The sequence below is a fragment of the Rhinoderma darwinii genome, chromosome 6 (assembly GCF_050947455.1).
Source record: "Rhinoderma darwinii isolate aRhiDar2 chromosome 6, aRhiDar2.hap1, whole genome shotgun sequence".
NCBI lineage: Eukaryota > Metazoa > Chordata > Amphibia > Anura > Rhinodermatidae > Rhinoderma > Rhinoderma darwinii.
Genome location: NC_134692.1, coordinates 57,379,108 through 57,401,612, shown reverse-complemented (window position 1 = coordinate 57,401,612; position 22,505 = coordinate 57,379,108).

Here is a 22,505-nt window from a genome sequence, read left to right as displayed (position 1 = left end):
AGGATCGGCAATGTAAGAATATGTATAAAAAAAGTACAATTAATTTGCCCGTAGCAAAAGCTACATTATTATTGGTCATCGAGAGAAGCCTAGTCTGTTTTTTTCTTTATATTAATGAAATTTTTAAGTTATGCTTTTTAATACCGCAAGTCTTTCCATCAGAGCTGCTACTATCAGCTACTTAAAGAGGCTCTGTCACCACATTATAAGTGCCCTATCTCCTACATAAGGAGATCGGCGCTATAATGTAGGTGACAGTAATGCTTTTTATTTAGAAAAGCTATCTATTTTTACCACTTTATGAGCGATTTTTAGCTTTACGCTAATGACTTTCTTAAGTCAAGTGGGCGTGTTTTTACTTTAGACCAAGTGGGCGTTGTACAGAAGAGTGTATGAAGCTGACCAATCAGCGTCATACACTTCTCTCCATTCATTTACACAGCAGCATCATGTTCTTACTAGAACACGATGTGCAGCCACACACACACACATTAACATTAATCAAGTGTCCTGACAATGAATATACATTACCTCCAGCCGGGACGTGATGTGTATTCAGAATCCTGACACTTCTGAATCTTTTCTGTGAGATTTCCAGCAAGACAAACGTAATCTCGTTTTAAATGACAGTTTACAGCGTAATCTCGCGAGATTACGTTTGCCTTGCTTGAAATCGTGATAAAAATAGATAGTTTTTCTAAATAAAAAACACTACTGTCACCTACATTATAGCGCCAATCTCATTATGTAGAAGATAGGGCACTTATAATGTGGTGACAGAGCCTCTTTAATATACAGCAAAACTGTCAATCAACTGAGTTATGTACTGCATGCGCCTGAAAAAACGGGGCTAACGAGATGTTTAACACCTTAGTGACTGCCAATATCCTTTCCCAACTCATGATGAAATTAGCCCTGTTTACACAGGTAGATGTGCTGCCGACAACGATAATATTTTGTGCTGCAGAAACTATACGATCGGCCAATGAACCAGCGTTTGATCGTTCATCTGCTGATCGTTGCCCTGTTTACTCATGGCAATAATCGGGAACGAGTGTTCATATGAACGCTTGTTTGCCCGATAATTGACCCGTTGTAAAAGCGCCCTAACCTGAACCTGTCACCAGCATTTCACCTATTAAACCAGCAATACCTGGTGGTAGTGGGTGAAAAATAATTTCTATATAACCTATAATTGTCGTCTTAATCGGCTCTGTAGCTTTACTATTCAGTTTTTTAGTGTTCCCAAATGTATGCACATGAGCAGAAAAGAGTCACATCTTCATTTGAAAAGAGTCAAATCTTCGTTTGAAGAGTCGTATCTCCATTCATCAAGTCTTTCCGAGTTTACCCCGCCTCCTTACTTTTGATTGACAGCTCCTCGACCTTCCCCTAGCATACAAAATCCCACGCTTGTGCATTGATAACCTCTTCTGGTGTGTGCGAACATAGGGACACCGGATTATTACGATAAAAAGCGCAAAATGTTTGCAGACCGTTATTTACAGTCGGAGGAGTAGCTTAGGAGAGGGGATAACGGCAATTAACTTTTGATAGCAGTGGCCAGTGAGGGATAAGTAAAGTTCAATAGGTGAAATGCTGGTGACAGGTTCCCTTTAAGCAGCAAGCAGAAGCCAGAGAGAAATGGTCCTACAGCCTTAATCACAGGTGCTTTTTAAGTTAACCGCCTCACTACCCTAGACCACCAGGTTTAGTACAATAAAAAAAAAATCTGTATAAAAATTGGTAATACTGAGTCAAAATGTGTTTAATGTAAGAATTTAGACATGGGTGGGCATTAAGTACCTAGATATTTTTGTGTCGAACAGTCAGTGGTTTCATCTTCAAGGATCTAATAGACATTCAAATAGGTTGTCTCATTATTATATTTTACATTTCTCTGTTAGATCTTGCAGAACATAAACATTTTTAAATTGTAATCATTAAAAAAAAATGCTAATGTGTCTAGATACTGCATTTATCTGGCGCCCCGTTTTTTTTTTTTTTATTTCCTCTCAGAACGTCCACATAATGTGTCCAGTGACAGTGAGAAATCGCTTCTAGTGTGCCGATTTTTATTGGCTGGCATGCACAATAGCAGGAATCACTTGACCGCCTGTGTACAAGAGCACCCATAACTTCTGTATCATAAATTGGAAAATGTGTTCTGTTTTGCAAGATCTAATGAAGAAAGGTAATATTTAATCATGGGTTAACTGCTTAATGACAATACGGGAGCGCCAGTGTTGCCTAACTAGCAAAGAAGAAATACACAGAACTCTATAGAGTAGTAATGTACGGGCAAGGTGTATGCTAGTGGGGACAAAAATTCCCAAAATGTTTAACTTGTGAAATTGTGCAGTCCAAGCACAATACCATGGGTTTTAGGTTGGAGAGATGTCTGCTGCTGCACCTGTTAACTGGAATGGTAATCTATATAAATACGCTTAGCATAAAGATAGGGTTTGAGATTAAAAAAAATTAGGTCAAAGTGTATTGTGGTCATGATAAAGGATGTGAAATATATTTTATAGTAAAAGTAAAACTGTACATAGTCTCACTGTAAATCTTCATTTTACACAAGCCCATCATGCTATAACTGATCCCCGTCTATACTTTTACTCTAAAATACATTTCACATCCTTTATAATGACACCAATTTGACCTAATAATGTCACTAGAAACGCTGCTTCCCCGTAAATTTCTACTATACTATATGTATCATGCCTATGTTTGTCTCTGTGTTTTTACCTGATGAAGACTCCGGTCTGGAGTTGTAACACATAGTATATTGTAATAAATTATTTATTTCTATTATTGATGATCACTGAATCTATTCTGCAGCGCTCAAAAACACCTGTATTTTTTATATTAAATGTTGCCTAACGACGGCTCTCACAAGAATCCTCTACTGGGCATCATTGAGCAGTATGTCCATTTACGTACATAACGCCGATGATGATAAATTTTGAGTAAGCAGGATTGATCACTGATAAACAATCATTTGATCAGTTATTGCTGATCTATTTGTTCATTTACAGTTCACTGGCCAATTTTTGTTATGATTTCTCAGAAACAAGCCAATCTGATAACAATTGGGCAGTGTAAAGGAACCTTTAGGGTGTATTCACACGGGCAGGTTTTGAGATGTATTGTCGTGAATTTGCATAAATGAGGCTTTTTGCCGCGATTTTGCGTTAATAACGATCACATCTAAGTTGATTAACTTAGATTGGATCGTTATTAGCTGGATTCTGCGTGTCAAAGATGCGCAGGACCAGCTTTCACGATAGCCATCAGTTCAGTTCAGCTGACTTAACAGAACTGACTTTGACAGGAGAATACAGATTCTATGTGTACAGGATACATAGGAGCTGTATCTTAAAAAGTATTTTCTTTCTTTTTTTTTTTTTTTTTTTTAATAAAATTCAAATTAAAGGTTTTATTGCAGGGGGTCTCCTTTTTCCATGACCTGCCCAGACAGATTCTCCATCTCTCCTCAGTTCTCAGGAACCTTGAAAGACTGACATTTTCGCCTGTTGCCTGGATTCGATTTGTTGCAAAGTTGTTCTATATTCACTGTCCGGCCCCCACTTCACGCACCCCCGGGGTCTATGTGGAGCTCGACAGGCAGCTAAACACCTTCCTACTAGCCAATAAATGAGACTGGTTGAAAGTCTGTAGCTTTATTAGCTGGCCATAGGATTAGGGTAAAACTGAGGAACAAACAAGAATATACATGCCATTAGATTACAGCAATACATAAGAACAAGGCACATTGAATAAATGTACTACATATACAGGTAACAGGCTGACATATATTAAGCCTATATACAAATAAACAGTAGAGATAACAGTTATAGTACAGTATGAACAGTGTATGGCAGTACAAATACAGTATAGGACCATACATGGCTGACCATGAGGCTAGGCCGAGCTTCACATCTACACCAACTGATATATTACAGTCCCATGTAACAGAGTGAATACTGTCCTAACAGTATTCCTGTGGCTGCTAATAGCCAGTAATATAAACCATCTATCTGCTTACCGACTATACTTCGACAAGAAGGATGGAATGAATCAAAATGGTCCCTTCTCTGAGCAGATATAGAAGAGACTGCCCTTCTTCTTCCCAGAATGCTTTTCACCTTCTCATGGGTGGGGAAAACAAGAAATTACACAAAGGAGGAAATTACTAACACTGGCCACTAGATGGCACCTGGAGCACTAATTATTTGCATAGAAAATAACATCACAAATCTCAGTCTATAACATTACGCCTATGAGCAGCACATTCACCCTGTTGCCTCTTCCTCTGTATTTAGTTATTTCTTTAACGACCAGGCCATTTTCCATTTTAGTTTTTCCCTCCCTGCCTTCTAAGAGCCATAACTTTTTTATTTTTCCATTGAAAAGCCAGATGAGCGCTTGTTTTTTCAAGCACGAGTTGCAGTCTTTAATGGCACCATTTATTGTACCATATATTTACTGATAAACTGAAAAATAATTCTTTGTGGGTGGAACAGAAAAAATATGATTACGTCACTACCAAATGCATATGTTTAAAATGTTTTACTACTTTTAGAAAATAGAAACAATTTGTTATAATGAATTACTTATTTTGTGTCACCATATTCTGAGAGCCATAACTTTTTATTTTTCTGTCGATAGCGCTGTGTGCGGTTTTCTTTTTTGCAGAGTGATCTGTATTTTTTTATTGGTACATTTTTAAAACTTTTTATTCCATGCTTTTAGGGTGGCGAGGTAAACAAAAATCTCCAGTATTGGTGTTTTATTGATTTATTGATTTATTTATTTTTGCGCCGTTTACCATGTGGGATAATTAACTTTATATTTTAAAAGATCAGACTTTTATGGGCACAGCAATACCAATTATGTATATTTTTTTATTGTATACATTATTTTACTGTAAAAATGGGTAATTATTTTTAAATTTATTTATTACCACTAGGGACTTAAATTTTCATTTATCTGGTACAACACACTTTAATACATCGGTATTGGGGGCGTGACTGAAATAGGACCCGAGATGGCCACGTTCCACTGAACCTGTGTGCACCAACTAACATATACAGCGACACACAGCAACTCCAGGCTAGCCAGCAGGCTGAAACTTACCCTAGCTGACGATTACAACCTCTGGTCCACAACCATGACGAGAGGTAAGAGAAATAAAATGCCTCCCAAGTGGCTCACTGACTTCTTTACTGAGCGGGAGTTAGGGGAAAATGGCACCTGCTCTTACCCAAGCTCCGGATCTGGAGCAAGCAAACATCAAAATGAGTATATGTCCTAGAGGCCTCCAGCCCTAAAAAGAAAGAGGCAAATGATCCCTCAGAGTAGGAAGCCCACATAGAGCGCCTATAACAAATATAGCAGAACTCAGACAACAAAAGCACCAAAATGGTGCTCAAAGCCTCCATGGAAAACATGATGCACCTTCCAAATCTATAAGAGCTATACAAAGCCATTCTGAAGATTCACCGCTGGGCTCACCATCATTAAAAAGTCCTGCATAGCAGAAAAACGATTATTGACTTCAGAAGATGAGGTATTATAAATGGGGCATCTGTTTGCCAACACTTTAACCCCTGCCACCAAAGTTTTTGCACATATACCCTTCTCTGCTGAGACTGTTTCCGTTAACATAACAAAAGACATGCTTATAGCAAAATTTACGTATTTCAGAGTATTGCCGTTTTTATTGTCTCCTATTAAGCCCTGCTTTTGGCAGGGCTTAATAGGAGGACTAAGATGGCAGACCTGGGGGTTTGATAGGATGACTGAGGCAATGTATTATATCACGGTTGTTCCTTTAGTATTTAGGGCGATTATTATATTCTCTATACTTCATTTTCAATAAGAATTTTGCATTAAATATAGCCTGGGGTAATAGATAAATTTAAGTCTGCAAAAATTCTAGGCTAGGATGGAGCTTGGGGATTATTTTAAGTGATTCTGCACAAGCTCTATCTGAGATGCCTCCCAAGTCATCTTGTAATTGATGCTTATATATAAGATAATATTTCTGCTTTAGGTCCTGTAAAAGATTTTCCTATAGCTTAGATAGTGAGCCCCTAATTTTTGTTTACATTGCCCAAGAAATAACAACAGATCAGAGTAAGAGATCTGTCATCTATTATTAAAACTATATATCTTACAGCAGATCTTATTTGTAAAGATCTATATAACTACTTTTGGAAGAGCAAATTCTGTTTGTAGGTAGTACATCACCCATTTAAAAAGAGAGTTTTTATCCAATATTCCACTTAGTACTAAAGTCTGGCGTGTTACCTCATAATAGAGTTTTAAGTAAGGATGTATCAATATTTTCTAAAGATCTAAAATTAGGCAATACCTTGTATAATAATGTACAGTGCATTCTGAAATACTTCAGACCCTTTCACTTTTTTCAAATTTTGTTATGTTGACGCCTTGTGCTAAAATAAAAAAAATCACGTTTTCCCCATCATTCTGCACTCAATACCCCATAATGACAAAGTGAAAACCGAATTTTAGAAATTTTTGCAGTTTATTCAAAATTAAAACTTACATTTCACATGGACATAAGTATTCAGACCCATTTTCTATGACACATAAAATTTAGCCCTGGGGGCCTCCCATTTCTCTAGATCATCTTTGAAATGTTTTTACACCTTGATTGGAGTCCACCTGTGGCAAATTCATTCAATTGGACATTATTGGAAAGACAATCCCCTATCTATATAAGGTCTCACAGATGACAATGCATATCAGAGCAAAGACCAAGCCATGAGGAGGAAAGAACTGCCCGTAGAGCTCAGACACAGTATTGTGTGGAGGCACAGATCTGGAGAAGGGTTCAAAAAATTCCTGCCTCACTGAAAGTTCCCAAGAACCCAGTGGCCGCCATAAATCTTAAATGGAAGAAGTTTGGAACAACCAGGACTCTTCCTGGAGTTGGCCGCCCCACCAAACTAAGTAATCGGAAGAGAAGGGATTTGGTAAGACAGGTGACAAAAGAACCCAATGGTCACTTTGGCAGAGCTCCAAAGATCCTGTTTGCAGATCGGAGAAACTTCTAGAAGGTCAGCCATCACTGCAGCACTCCACCAATCTGGGCTTTATGGCAGAGAAGCCAGAAAGAAGCCTCTCCTCTGTAAAAGACACATGAAAGCCCGCCTGGAGTTTGCAAAAAAAAAACACCCAAATGACTCTCAGACTGTGAGAAACAAGATTCTGAGGTCTGATGAAACCAAGATTGAACTTTTTGGCCTCAATTCTAAGCGTCATGTCTGCAGGAAACCAGGCATTGCTCATCACTTGCCCAATACCATCCCTACAGTGAAGCATGGTGGTGGCAGCATCATGCTGTGAGGGTATTTATTAGCGACTGAGACAGGGTGACTGGTCAGGGTTGTGGGAAAGATGAATGGAGCAAAGTACAGAGATATTCTGAATGAAAACCTGAACCAGAATGTTCTGGATCTCAGACTTTTACGAAGGTTCACTACCAAAAAGACAATGACCCTAAGCACACAGCCAAACCTCGTGGCATCATACCCAAGAAGACTGGAGGCTGTTATCACTGCCAAAGGTGCTTCAACTAAGTGCTGAGTAAATGGTCTGAATTCTTACAGTGAAGGAAATAAGTATTTGATCCCTTGCTGATTTTGTAAGTTTGCCCACTGTCAAAGACATGAACAGTCTAGAATTTTTAGGCTAGGTTAATTTTACCAGTGAGAGATAGATTATATTTAAAAAAAAAACAGAAAATCACATAGTCAAAATTATATATATTTATTTGCATTGTGCACAGAGAAATAAGTATTTGATCCCTTTGGCAAACAAGACTTAATACTTGGTGGCAAAACCCTTGTTGGCAAGCACAGCAGTCAGACGTTTTCTGTAGTTTATGATAAGGTTTGCACACATGTTAGATGGAATTTTGGCCCACTCCTCTTTGCAGATCATCTGTAAATCATTAAGATTTCGAGGCTGTCGCTTGGCAACTCGAATCTTCAGCTCCCTCCATAAGTTTTCGATGGGATTAAGGTCTGGAGACTGGCTAGGCCACTCCATGACCTTACTGTGCTTCTTTTTGAGCCACTCCTTTGTTGCCTTGGCTGTATGTTTCGGGTCATTGTCATGCTGGAAGACCCAGCCACGAGCCATTTTTAATGTCCTGGTGGAGGGAAGGAGGTTGTCACTCAGAATTTGACGGTACATGGCTCCATCCATTCTCCCATTGATGCGGTGAAGTAGTCCTGTGCCCTTAGCAGAGAAACACCCCAAAAACATAATGTTTCCACCTCCATGCTTGACAGTGGGGACGGTGTTCTTTGGGTCATAGGCAGCATTTCTCTTCCTCCAAACACGGCGAGTTGAGTTAATGCCAAAGAGCTCAATTTTAGTCTCATCTGATCACAGCACCTTCTCCCAATCACTCTCAGAATCATCCAGATGTTCATTTGCAAACTTCAGATGGGCCTGTACATGTGCCTTCTTGAGCAGGGGGACCTTGCGGGCACTGCAGGATTTTTTTCCATTACGGCGTAATGTGTTACCAATGGTTTTCTTGGTGACTGTGGTCCCAGCTGCCTTGAGATCATTAACAAGTTCCCCCCGTGTAGTTTTCGGCTGAGCTCTCACCTTCCTCAGGATCAAGGATACCCCACGAGGTGAGATTTTCCTTGGAGCCCCAGATCGATGTCGATTGACAGTCATTTTGTATGTCTTCCATTTTCTCACTATTGCACCAACAGTTGTCTCCTTCTCACCCAGCGTCTTACTTATGGTTTTGTAGCCCATTCCAGCCTTGTGCAGGTCTATGATCTTGTCCCTGACATCCTTAGAAAGCTCTTTGGTCTTGCCCATGTTGTAGAGGTTAGAGTCAGACTGATTAATTGAGTCTGTGGACAGGAGTCTTTTATACAGGTGACCATGTAAGACAGCCGTCTTTAATGCAGGCACCAAGTTGATTTGGAGCGTGTAACTGGTCTGGAGGAAGCTGAACTCTTAATGGTTGGTAGGGGATCAAATACTTATTTCTCTGTGCACAATGCAAATAAATATATATAATTTTGACTATGTGATTTTCTGTTTATTTTTTATATAATCTATCTCTCACTGGTAAAATTAACCTAGCCTAAAAATTCTAGACTGTTCATGTCTTTGACAATGGGCAAACTTACAAAATCAGCAAGGGATCAAATACTTATTTCCTTCACTGTATGTCAATGCAAAGATTACTAACATTCTGTTTTTACTTTGTCATTATGAGGTATTGAGTGCAGAATGATGGGGGAAACTTTTTGTTTTTATTTTAGCACAAGGCCTCAACTTAAAAAAATGTGAAAGGGTCTGAAGACTTTACGAATGCATTGTACATAAAGGAAGTTTACTATATGGATGAGAGCATAGGTGTCTGGAATTGAAGAGGAACCAAAAGAGAACCAAAAGAGAGAATAATCTTATATAAATCATACAATTCCCAATTTATTAGCTATTGTATCTACGATGCTATTTAATACATTTTATATTTGGTATTGCATCCTCCCCTCCAGAAGTATTTTAATTTGATACGAGTTCTTTTCTCAGCCAAAATCAATTAATTAATTATAGAGTTAAAAGATTTAAATATGGTGGATTTAATCAAAATTGGAGCATTCTTTAAAATGTCTAGAGTTTTTGGCAGAAAAAAAAGGCTAATTCTGGACATAAATGGAAGATTTAGTTTGTGCCACATACTAAATTTTTGTCTCACATAGGATAAAAGAACGATTATATTTAATTTCTCATAATCAACTGGTTTATCTAAGATAAGTATGCCCAAATATTTTAAATGGTTTTAAAATGGGACTGTTGTTGTGGTGATATTTTTATAGTCCACATATAGAAGTAATTAGGATAAATTCCAATTTATTTTAATTCCTGAGTATCTGCCAAAGGTGTTCAGTCCACCAATAACTACCAACAATGAAACTGAGAGGTTGGACAGACATACCAGGATATCCTCTGCAAAGAGGGATATTTTGTTTTCCGTTTGGCCATATTTAAAGCCAATAATTGCAGGATCATTTCTGATGCATATGGCCAGAGTATCCCATGCTACCGCAAAAAACAATGGCAAAAGAGGACACTCCTTATGGGTACCTCTAGACATCAAAAATGGAGCCAAAATAATATAATGGATTTTTAATTTTGCGCATGGATTACCATAAGGGATCTTAAATTGTAAAAAAAAAGTTTTCTCCCAAATCAAACATCTCAAATGCCTCAGTGTACTACCACTCGAAGCTGTCAAAAGCTTTGACAGATCCGAGTGACAGAACAGCACCTCTTAACTTTTCTGGAAATATCACTAAAAACAGCTCCAGATTTAGTTTAATAGCTTCAAAATTGTTTATAGAATTTTGTTATTCAAAAACATTAAGCGTAAAGTATTTTACCTGCCCTCGAACCATCAAAAAAGTTGATTGACTAGTAAGAAATACATCAGCATGGGCATTTTATGTTAAAAGTAAGTCATACTCTTTCTGTGCCAAGGACCTATACTTCTTATTACATATTGAAGGGTTGTCAATATATTGATATTTCAATTTCACAAGTTGATCTGCAAGATTTCCCTATTATTTCTCATTAGATTTTTTATACACTGCAACTGTCATTAACCCCTTAACGACATGTCACGTACATGTACGTGGCAGCCGTTAAGGGGAAGTATGGAGCAGGCTCACGAGCTGAGCTTGCTCCATACTTAGCGGGTGACGGCTGTGTAATACTCTCACTGCAACGGGCGGAATCAAATATCACTTTGATTCCGCCTGTTTAACCTCTTAGATGCCACAGTTAATCGCGACTGCAGCATCTAAAACCTTAGAATGAGGGGGTCTGGCCTCCCCTTATGTGTCATGGCCTCCCCCTCACTCGCGACACGATCGTGTGGTGCCAATGGTCATCATGGCAGCATGGGTGCCTAATGAAGGCCCCCAGGTCTGCAATCTCTGTGCTCCTTTGAAGCCCTGCCTCCAGCTCTTCAACTAATGTATTGCAGTATATTGTTTCTTAGTTAACGGCTTATAGCCTGGCACACTTCAAGTGCCATTGTGTAACACCCCTTTCTCTTTCCTTTTCCTTTTCCTCTCACTCTCTCCTTAATTATTTTCCTATAATGCAGTTGTAATAAATGCCCGGTTCAAGCAGAGGAAAGGAGGAGAACAGGGGGCACCTTTGACTGCAGGAGGAGAGCGGGAGAGCAATGAGCCACAAGGAGAAGGACAGATCATCTGAGAAGGCACAGCATTGGCAACCTCTATACTCTATACCACAGGACTGCACAGCGATTTCCAGGCCGAGGCTCTCTTCCATGGCGATCTCCAGTCAGAAACCGATACAGGAGCAAGGACCACGCATGGTACCGAGGATATCGCTCAACAGAGTAGAACTCAGGACTTCTGCCTTTCCACTGCATTCAGCGCTCTGTAGATGGTGGATGTTAAGTAGTGGTTTATCAGGGTCCAGGCCACGAGTATTGAGTGGCAGTATATAGAGTTTGTGCTTTTAGAAACTCGACAATTGGGCACATAGCGGTGCTAGCTGAGAGCATTCCACCCAGTCTAAATCAGTGCGAAACGCACCCCGTATCAATCACATCAGCTCACATGCACTTACACCTCATTTCCTTTTTGCTTAGACAACCTTATTAAAAACAGACTATAAAAAAAATATACAACAAGGAATAAAAGCGTAGTCACTTTAAAGAATATTGTTAATATTAATATTGTTATCCTTTAAAAATAAAATTCCCACAAATATGTAATGTCACAACACTGTGGATCAAGACCAGATATATAATCTCAATAAACCACAAAACAACTACCACACAAGTACACAGATAAAATAATAAACCATGAGTAGAAAAATCTTTATTTATTATACACCGTGTTCCAAATTATTATGCACATTGGATTTAAGTGTCATAAACATTTAATTATTAGTTTTTCAATTAAACTCATGGATGGTATTGTGTCTTAGGGCTCTTTGGATCATTGTAATCAATCTCAGACACCTGTGATAATTAGTTTGCCAGGTTTGCCCAATCAAAGGAAAACTACTTAAGAAGGACGTTCCACATTATTAAGCAGGCCACAGGTTTCAAGCAATATGGGAAAGAAAAAGGATCTCTCGGCTGCCGAAAAGCATGAAATAGTGCAATACCTTGGACAAGGTATGAAAACATTGGATATTTCAAGAAAACTTAAGCGTGATCATCGTACTTTGAAAAGATTTGTGGCTGATTCAGAGCACAGACGGGTTCGTTCAGATAAAGGCATTTTGAGGAGACTAATTTTCAAACCGTGTTGTTTACTGATGAGTGCCGTGCAACTCTGGATGGTCCAGATGGATGGAGTAGTGGATGGTTGGTGAATGGCCACCATGTCCCAACAAGGCTGCGACGTCAGCAAGGAGGTGGCGGAGTCATGTTTTGGGCTGGAATCATGGGGAGAGAGCTGGTAGGCCCCTTTAGGTTCCCTGACGGTGTGAAAATGACCTCTGCAAAGTACGTAGAGTTTAGGACTGACCACTTTCGTCCGTGGTACAAAAAGAAGAACCGTGCCTTCCGTAGCAAAATTATCTTCATGCATGACAATGCACCATCTCATGCTGCAAAGAATACCTCTGTGTCATTGGCTGCTATGGGCATAAAAGGAGAGAAACTCATGGTGTGGCCCCCATGTTCCCCTAACCTTAACCCTATTGAGAACCTTTGGAGCATCCTTAAGCAAAATATCTATGATGGTGGGAGGCAGTTCACATCAAAAAAGAAGCTTTGGGAGGCTATTCTGACATCCTGCAAAGATATTCAAGCAGAAACTGTCCAAATACTCACAAATTCAATGGATGCAAGAATTGTGAAGGTGATATCAAAGAAGGGGTCCTATGTTAACATGTAACTTGGCCTGTTAAGTTTTTTTTTATTGAAAGAGCTTTTGATTTCTGTAAATATGACCTCCTGATGCTGCAAATTCCACAAATGACCATTTTAGTTCTTTTTACAACCTTTAAAATGTTTTGATCTCTGTTGTGCATAATAATTTGAAACAGTGCATTTTGAGTTTTTTACTTCTAAAAAAAAATCTGTTATCATTAGGATATTTGTTCAATAAAATTCACATTATACTCCAACGGTTGATGGCTTGAAGATTATACTGACTGTCATTTGAATCGACTATTTAGGTAAATCAGCGAAAAATAACATTTGCATAATAATTTGGAATGCAGTGTATTTCTGAAATCTCACAAAAAGAATTTTCTGTCCAGAAAACATTTTTTTATTTTATACAGAAAGCACGCATAAACAATCCACTATTAGTTGAGGTATGAATGTTTTAAGTGTTCACGTCTGCTGCATACTTAAAAAAAGAAGAAAAAACATTTTTGCAAAACTGTGTCTCATGTCTCATCTTATCTATTCACATCTGATTTACTATATGGAAAGTATCGGTATGTTTGTATTCAAATGTGTGACATGTGTGAGTTTGCATATGTGAACAACAAAATAACATTAGGGAACATTTAGTGGTTAATGTGTCACCCTAACGAAGGCATAGCATCTGCAATTAACATGTTCCGAGCAATGACATAAAGTAGAACCAATTTCGCAATGATGTATATATTTTAGTATGCGATATACTGACTGTGTGAGACCATGAAAGCACATTTTATTTTGATTTAGATGTCTTCATTTCTTGATGGCAACGCCATACAGAGGCCTTCTCAAGGGAACGTCACACTGGTCCTACTCCTGGGATTATGTTGTGGTGTGGCAAAATGTATGGTAGCTGGACCCCTCTAGTCTTTATTTCAGGTACACTAACAGCTCAGCGTTACATTGATTTGGTCGTGGAACAAGTGGTATGGCCATTTCTCCAAAGTGTCACAGAAGCCGTCTTTCAACAGGTCAACGCCAGGCCACATGTTGCTTATGCTGTTGTGATTTAAAGAGGCTCTGTCACCAGATTATAAATGCCCTATCTCCTACATAATCTGATCGGCGCTGGAATGTAGATAACAGCAGTGGTTTTTATTTTGAAAAACGATAATTTTTTAGCAAGTTATGAGCAATTTTAGATTTAGTTTCTTAATGCCCAACTGGGCGTGTTTTTACTTTTGACCAAGTGGGTGTTGTAAAGAAGTGTATGAGGCTGACCAATCAGTGACTAATCAGTGACATACACTTCTCATTGTTCCAGCCCAGCTTCTTTCACTGCACAATCTCAATGTGCTGTTGATCATGCTGGGCTGCAACAATGAGAAGTGCAGGACACTGATTGGTCACTGATTGGTCAACCTCATACACTTCTTTACAACACCCACTTGGTCAAAAGTAAAAACACGCCCAGTTGGGCATTAAGAAACTAAATCTAAAATTGCTCATAACTTGCTCAAAAATGATCGTTTTTCAAAATAAAAACCACTGCTGTTATCTACATTCCAGCGCCGATCAGATTATGTAGGAGATAGGGCGCTTATAATCTGGTGACAGAGCCTCTTTAACCCCTTTACGACGAAGGACTGATATATCCGTCCTGTGCAGGAGTTACTTCCCGCAAAAGGATGGATATATCCGTCTTCTGATCGCGTGGGTACTGGCAGTGTACCCACGCGACCAGCGGCAGGAGCACGGCTGTTATACACAGCCTGGCCCCTGCTGCAACTAGTGCATACAATCTGCAACTATATGTGGTGATGGAGGGAGAAATTCCAGCGATACAAATCCACGGAAGTGTAGTAAAATCTTTGCTTCTTTATTTCAACATTTTAAAACAGCAGACACAGTGGTCCCATAACTTTATGTGGCTCACATGCGATGTCCGTGCGCTGTACTCAAGCTAAAGGGGATGATTGTTATAGTTATACAGAACTTTGAAATACTCTCTATACTCCTTAACTTTATTATTGACACACTTTTAATACTATGCCAGTTGGTGTACATTGTGTGGACCAATTTAGAGTTATCTACTCTTTTTGTGTTTTTTGTTTAGTAGTATCATTCTATTCATTTCAGAAATTACTGACAACATATTGTAGGATATACAGTTCCGTTTTTTGTCAAATCTCATTGCTTTATTACTAGTAACAATTTCAATGTGTGCTCTGTACCAACGTCATATCACAGTTACTCTCTCCGTGTCTTCCTCTCCCATAAATGCATTTTGTACTATGTATTCTTCAAAATGATCCATACATTGTAAAACAGATCTAGTTATAGATAAACTTCTGTATACCAGTATGTGAACTTCGATTTATCTCCACCTAAGCCTAGGGGAGATTAATATTAAATGTATATATGTATATATTTGTGGATTTGTTCTTACTTTTTTTATTTCTGTGTATATTAATTTTGTAGTATCTGAAGCAGGTCGAATGTATAGACCGAAACGTTAAACCTATTTTTGGATTACTACTTTTCGCTATATGTTAAATAAAATATCACTTATTGCATAATACCTTGTACAGATGTAGCCATCTTTATCTTGACTTTTAACACATTAAATAAACAGTGTCAAGAAACTTTAACTTGACTTTTTCAATGGCTTTTCAATTTGTTTTATTCTGCGATATCACGCTGCAGCAAGTTATCAAAGTCAAGATAAAGTTGGCTATATCTGCACATACTGTTGATAGATGTGGTGCGGGGGCGAGCGCTGCAACCCCTATAGCTATGCCACTGGCTACATCACTACAGCCTTTCAACAAGACACTGACTTTTTACAATAGTTTGTAGCCTGCACCTCTCACGCAAATGAGAATCCAATGTAAGCGGTCAGTAATTTTTGCATAGGATCAGATTAGAATTTGATTTTCTGATGGCTGTATTTATTAAAGCATTCTTCAAGGAATACAAATTACAATACAATCTCCAAGAAGAGATAACGTACAGCTCCCACTTCTGGAGACCAGAAAGTGGCGTGTGAGATGCATTCAGAGCCTTGTAACGTGTGTAAAGTGTTGCTATTCTTCTTTATCTCTGTCTCTATCAGAACAAAAGAGCTGCCATAAAATCTCCCACTCTCATATAATATTGAGATGACTCTGCTGAAACTGTCTTGGATTACACAGCAGAGCAGACAAGGGAGATACAGAAAACTGGAAGTTTCCACCTATTGTGTGTTTTCTAGTGGCTACTCTGAAAACTCAAATTTTTTTTTTTTTAATTGATTATATTATTTTTCTGATGATACACTTTTTCTAACGTTGAATTATGATAAAAATGTCCTTTAAGCTACTAAAGTCCTAAACTTTTATATAGGTTGTTATTTTAAGTGGAAGTCTAGCTGTGGGTTTAAACATTATTAACATCTCTTTTGCTTACATTCTCAATATTACATATAGTGCCACAGTACTCCGCAGAACATGCAATCCCTGGCAGGCTCCGTCGTGTTCTATATGTATGGAGAAGCAACACTTCTAGGGTGGAATACCTCCATACATACGGCATCCGATGGAGCATGCCAGAATTATTTTTTCTGTTGGATTTGTGCAGAGAATCTCAACTGGTAAGATAAAACTGCACAAAAAGCAGTACAGTAATATTCCTTAAATCAAGCATCAATTAAATATTTTGAAATGAGAATACATTTTAAAAATTAAAATATGCTATTAGTTTAGAACATTCTTCCAGATTATCTGGCGGTCCTATACTAGAAACAATTGCAGTCCTGTTGGAATCTCATTAAAATAATTTTATTGCATCATGTTTGGATTTTGTTTTGACATTGTCAGTAAAATAAAGAAGACTTTGAATTTGTCATGTTTTTGTTTTAGGCTGTGTTCACATCAGTGTTGCCCTTCCGTTGTGGGGTTCCGTTGGGTTAACCCCTCAACAGAAAGGCAAACTGAAACTTTAGCTTCTGTTTCCCTCACCATTGATCTCAACGGAGGGGCAACGCTGATGTGAACAGGCCCTTATTTTTATGTTTAAAGAAAATCAAATTTACTACAAACAATTATATTGTGAACTAAAAAACACTACGTGTGTATCAATAGTAACCAAAAAGACTTTATACAAGTGTGAGCTATAATACAGTAAATTATAAATCCCTGAGAAAAGAAAATAATGACCTCTAAAAATAGAAGAAAACATCTTATCAGACATTGTGGGGAAGATTAATAAAAACCTGTGCATGGAGAAAGTTGAGGATTAGCTGATGCAATTACAGCTCTCATTTATAAGAGGTTCTTTGGGAAAGGAAAGTAGCTACTAATTGGTAGCTTTGGGCAACTTCTCCACTTTTTTTTTGCACTCATTTTATAGGAGTGCAGTAACACATGGCAGATTTTGTTGCAGGAGTTTCATTTATCTGGTTGTGGTTATTTCTACAACAGGTGCATGGATTTCTGCAAGTTCCATTCAGATGAAGGGAACTGATTTTCAGTCACAGAAATTTCTGCAACAAAATCTTCCATGTGTGACTGCACCATAATGCGGCGACCATTAGTATTAAATGTATTTATAATGATATTAAAAATGGGTTCTGTCTATTTAGATGGCACCAGTCTATGTAATGTAATGTAATAGTGTCCATGGATGTTTATTAGCTACAAGCTGACGTTGACACACTGAGTGTATTAGCATTTGGAGAGGCATGCATTAAAGAGTTAGTTATGCCCTATCTAAAATATGCAGTTCAGTTCTGGGCACCAGTTAAAGAAAAAGAATGCGCTGGATTTTAGAAAAAGTTCAAAGAAGGGTACGTAATTAATACGAAAGATGGAGAACCTCAGTAATGAATAAACGACGTAAAAATACAGCCTCGTCAAAAGAAGTGCAGGACACTTCTTTCAGACGTAATTTGAGCCGTTCTTCATTGAACTCAATGAAGCACAGCTCAAAATTTACGGCTGTCAGAGAAGCCTCGCAAATTGCGAGGAGGAGCATTTACGACTGAAACGAGGCAGTCTGTCATTTCAGACGTAAAAGCCTGCTACCGTGTGCACATGCCCTAAGGCCTGATTTACACGAGCGTGTGCGTTTTGCGCGCGCAAAAGGCATTTGACAGTTTCGTGTGTCATCCGTGTATGATGCGCGGCTGCGTGATTTTCGCGCAGCCGCAATCATAGAGATGAGGCTAGTCGACGCCCGTCACTGTCCAAGGTGCTGAAAGAGCTAACTGATCGGCAGTAACTCTTTCAGCACCCTCGACAGTGAGTTCCGATCACAATATACACCAACCTGTGAATCAAAAAAAGACGTTCATACTTACAATGAACTTCCTGCTTCCTCCAGTCCGGTCTCCCTGACGTTGCCTTGGTGACGCGTCCCTCTCTTGTCATCCAGCCCCACCTCCCAGGATGACGCGGCAGTCCATGAGACCGCTGCAGCCTGTGATTGGCTGCAGGCTGTGCTTGACCTATGATTGGCTGCAGCTGTCACTTGGACTGAATTGTCATCCCGGGAGGTCGGACTGGAGGAAGAAGCCGGGAGTTATCGGTAAGTCAGAACCTCTTGTTTTTTTTACACGTATATGTATATTGTGATCGGAAGTCACTGTCCATGGTGCTGAACCAGTTTAACTCTTTCAGCACCGTGGACAGTGACTGTCTCCTGCCGTCGCGTACCCGAACATTTTTTGCCGGGTTCGGTCAAAACGAGTTCGGCCGAACCCGGTGAAGTTCGATGCGCTCATCTCTAATTTGACACTCCGTTTGGATGTTTGTAAACAGAAAAGCACGTGGTGCTTTTCTGTTTACATTCATCCTTTTGACAGCTCTTGCGCGAATCACGCAGTTCGCACGGAAGTGCTTCCGTGCGGCATGCGTGGTTTTCACGTACCCATTGACTTCAATGGGTGCGTGATGCGCGAAAAACGCACGATTATAGAACATGTCGTGAGTTTTACGCAACGCACTCGCGCTGCGCAAAATTCACGCATCGTCTACACTGCCCCATAGACTAATATAGGTGCGTACGACACGCGTGAAAAGCACGCGCGTCGCACGCGCGTATATTACGCTCGTGTAAATGAGGCCTAAGAGCTTTGAAGCTGGAGAATCACAAACTGGTTTAACCAAAGCAGCAGATCACTTAAATGCTTATGCAAATGAATACAAAAATAATTGTTTGAATGTTGATCATCAGATCATTCAGGAAGAAAAAGTTTCTCATTGAAAATTGATGCCTTATAGGGTCTGTTTTTTTTTTTTTTTGCCTTTCTCTTGGTCAACAAGCGTAAACTTTGGCTTAGGTTTCACCACCTTTGATTTTACAGTTTTTAAAATAAAATATAAATTGTCAAAACAGATGCAAATGCATAGAACTGTATACTTATACAGTTGCATATGTTTTCATTATTTAAAAAACATTACATTTTTTTATCGTGGCTTTGTGTTGTTTTGAAAAGCATTGTAAATCTGCTAAATGTATGCCAAAATAAAGCTCTTTTAGCAAATTGTCCCATAGATGCCTATGAATATTGCAATAGTGTACACCTGGATTCTTTTTATTCCAGACATGTACACCATGCATAAAAGTCATATGGCCAAAAAGCATGTTTACTACTGAGGAAGCTGATGACATACAATGGGGAGTGGGAAATTTGTTCTACACAGACAACATATTTATTTAGTCTTAGGTGTCATGCACATGACCGAGCTTTTGTGTCTGCAAATTATCAAAATTTTTGCGGAGAAATTGCGGACCCATTCATTTCTAGGGCCCGATGCACATGACAATAATGTTCATGGATCCCTGTGGAGGCTGCAAAACCGGGCCTCAAAAACTCAGGACATTTTTGCAGCTTCACAAACTGTTGACACCAATTTTTATTGTTGCGGATCCGTGAATCCTGATATCACACGGATGCACAACACAAAGTTTTTTTGTGGACAAACGTTTTGCGGTCTGCAAAAACCACTACGGTCATGTGCATTAGGCCTTATTATTTCATAGCTTGCTTTTGTTTTCATTAACTTCAGCTCCCATATTATTTGTCTTAACATATGTATTTCATACTGGTATGGTTTTAAATTCTGCAAATTACTTACTAATGCATCTTATGGATAATATAATGTTACCATAACTGGAGCTCCATATCATAATTCTGTTTTGATTTCACTTAACACCTACAACTGTGTGTTTTATCTATCTGATCCCCCCCCCCCCCCCTTATACGTTACGTGTAATTAGTCCTATTGTGTTATTCAGCTTCACCCATGCATGAGGTAACACTTTATAATTGTTCTTTACGTTTACTACTATTTTTACGTTTGATACGTTTTATACTTTTAACAGTCTGTCTTTTTGTTAAAAATACAAATTATTTTAGGCTTTCTTTACATTTATACAAATTATTCAGTCATAGATTTCAGGGAAATTCACAAGGTTGCACTTGACGTTCATTACATGAGGTGCAAAGAAAAAGAAATGAGTCAGCTGTATTCGCCAGAGGAGACGTGCATAATCTTGTGGTCATGTGTAGCGAACTAGAATTTGCGGCTTGCAACATCTATCTTCATTCCACCTAATATGCAAAAAATACCACATTTTAACCAGAAGTAAAAGAACAAAATAGTAATATAACCAATGTAACTATGATTCTTTAGTCAGAGCACTTGGAAGACAATAACAAAACTTGCATATTATTATCAACATTAATAACCAATTTCATTGGAAGCCAAATAAGCAAATAAGTTTGTGTTGTCAAAAGAGGGTAGAGATATGCTGAAAAGGAGAGGAACAAAACATACTCTGCAGAGGCTATTATTCTATCACTGTGAGGCGACATTATTCATTCTCAGTGGTGGTATTATTAGGTCATGGAATGGTGGTATGGTATTATTCAATCACTGTAAGGCAATATTATTTGTGCACTGTTCATTATATATTTATTTTGGGTTCCCATTATGTCTCATTTTCTGCATGCCGCTGCTGCTGAGAGTAGCTTAGGGGTTTACTGACTCATTATGATTAACTTATTATTGAGTTCAATAGGAGCTGTATAAATTAGTCTTCAGTAAATTTCAGTGTTTCCTCAAAATTATATAATTTAACTCTATCGCTGTCAGAAGTGAAATATAGTATTTTTTGCTCTGTAACGGAGCCGTGGAGCTCCTATGACTATAAAGCTATAATGTGAAAACATTTAGAACATTTTGACCCATATAGATTACAAATAATGGATATTCACTTGTCGTCGTCCCCTTGTCACGAGCTACAAGATTGTTTATAACTTTTTCAGTGATAATGAATCAGTGGCACAAAATATAAAATAGTTATACCATGACGTGTGCTTGACAGTGCAACGATCAGAAACACATATTAATAATGAACACATTAACCCCTTAACAACTAGCGTATAGTATTTTACGTTGGCCGTTAGGGGTAGTTCTTCTGAAGTGCCGCCTTTTCACATCGTCGCTTCAGAAGAAGTTTTTCCACATCGAGCATGGTGCTCCTGAAGCCCGGGTTGTTGCTAACAGCCTCGGGCTTTAGGGCCTCAATCGGAGACCACTAGCAGCGGTCTCCAATCATGTTTAACCCCTCAGGTGCGTACCTCAATAGCGAGCGCCGCATCTGAGTGGTTTTAGAGGGGGTTCCCTCTCACCCCACCAGCATCACGCGATGTAATCACAGGGTACGGATGCTTTATATGGCACTCATACAACTATGTCAGCAGAAAAATAAAAAAGTTATGGGACTTAATATATGGCGACACAAAAACAAATAAGTTAGAAGAAAAAAGTGTTTTTATTATGTAAAAGCAGAAAAACATAAAAAACTATATAAATTTGGTAATCATAACGACCCACTGAATAAAGTTATTATGTTATTTATACCCACGGTAAACGGCATAAATTTAAGACTCAAAAAAGTGGCGAAATTTCCTTACCCCACCAAATAAGTTAATAAAAGTTAATCAATAAATTATAAGTACCCCAAAATGGTGCTATTAAAAAAATACAACTTGTCCCGCAAAAAACAAGTCCTTTTACAGCTATGTCGACGAAAAACTTAAAAAGTTATAGCTCTTTGAATGCGATGATGGAAAAACGTACAAAATTGCTTGGTCATTAAGGTTTAAAATACCTTCGGTGTTAAGGGGTTAAATAATCAACATCATTTACATAACTGATGAAACAACAACCACAATGCCCATTTCACTTCAGAAAAGCTAAAGATTGAATCTTTTTTTTTTTTTTTTAAATGAAGGGGTACAACAGAAAAAGATAAAAAAAATTCATAGCTTCCATGTTGACATTCGGAATGTTTGGGTACAGTGATCATTATTATTTTATTGCACCATTAACTAATAGGGGGCTGTACACAGAAGGGTTTCAGTACTTAATATATAAACAAATTATAAAATAAGCAAGGACAATAAACTAAATAACACACGGGCATAGAAGGAGAAAAGAGCCTTTTGGAAAGAAACACAAGGAAAGAGTAAGAAGTTGCTTAAACAGCTGTGTAGTAGAGAAATCTTTGAGATGAATAGAGA